This window comes from Corvus brachyrhynchos, unplaced genomic scaffold, assembly GCF_000691975.1.
Source record: "Corvus brachyrhynchos isolate BGI_N302 unplaced genomic scaffold, ASM69197v1 scaffold18, whole genome shotgun sequence".
Lineage (NCBI taxonomy): Eukaryota > Metazoa > Chordata > Aves > Passeriformes > Corvidae > Corvus > Corvus brachyrhynchos.
The window spans coordinates 153,996-155,049 of record NW_008246064.1 but is presented as its reverse complement, the minus strand read 5'-3'; the positions used below and the strand labels follow the sequence as shown (position 1 = coordinate 155,049).

Here is a 1,054-nt window from a genome sequence, read left to right as displayed (position 1 = left end):
AGATCCCAGGAAAAGCAGGGGAATTCCCGCTTCTCCTCGTTATCCAGGCAGGAAAAGGGATGGAATGGTGCCCATGAGGAGCTGGGAATGAGCAGCCATGGAATTCTGGAATCCTGGAAGGAAATGAACTTCCCAACTTCCGAATAAAAGCAGGAGCAGCGCCAGATTTCCCGGGAAATTCAGCAGGGATGGACACAGCAAGCTCTGCTCAGCTCCACTTATCCCGACTTTTATTTCCATGGAAAATGATTGGGAATAAGGGGATTTGGGCCTTCTCCGTTCCCAGAGCTGAATTCCCAACTTTTCCTAAAGGCACAAAAGGCTCGGATGGGAAGGGATCCTCAGGCTGATCCCATTCCATGGGCAGGGACACTTCCCATTATCCCAGGCAGCTCCAACCTGGCCGTGGACACTTCCAGGGATGAGGCAGCCACAGAATTCCCTGGGAATTCCATTGCAGCCAGGAATTCCTTCCCGATATCCCATCCATCCCTGCCCCCTGGCACTGGGATCCATTCCCTGTGTCCCATCCCTTAGCCAAAGTCCCTCTCCCAACACCAACTCCTGGATCCCGATATTATCCAGGAGCTCTTCCAGGCCTGGGAATGTTTCCCAACTGCTGACTCATTCCCTGGATCCCTTTTCCAACCAAACTTCCCAACTCTGTTCCACAATCCGGGTTAAAAATTACATTCCCAGCAAACAGGGAAGGGAGCCAGGGGCTGGAATTGTTCAGGTCCAGCTCCTGCTCCAAGTGCAAGGAAAATATTCCCGGATTTTTTAAAGGGAAAACCGACAACAATCACCCCTAAAATCCCCATCTCATTGCGGTTTCATTCCCTGGTTTTCCTCTGAAGTCCATTAAAACCTTGGGATACTCCCAGGAATTCCCTGCTCAACAAACGCTCCATAAATTCAATAAAAACCGGGAAGAGCCCTCTGGAATTTTCTGGTGGAGCTCCAAGCTGGGTAATGTTTAGCCACCCTCAAATCCATGGAATTTCAGGTTGTGGGAAGTCCCTTCCCGCACTCCGAGTCCTTTCCTCTCATTCCT

At 50.8% G+C, this 1,054-nt stretch overlaps 1 protein-coding gene across 1 annotated transcript in view; it reads right to left on the bottom strand.

Annotated features, from left to right (window-relative positions):
• Positions 1 to 1,054, bottom strand: part of CCDC12 (coiled-coil domain containing 12) — a 12,100-nt gene that overhangs the window by 9,710 nt on the left and 1,336 nt on the right. The window lies entirely within an intron of this gene.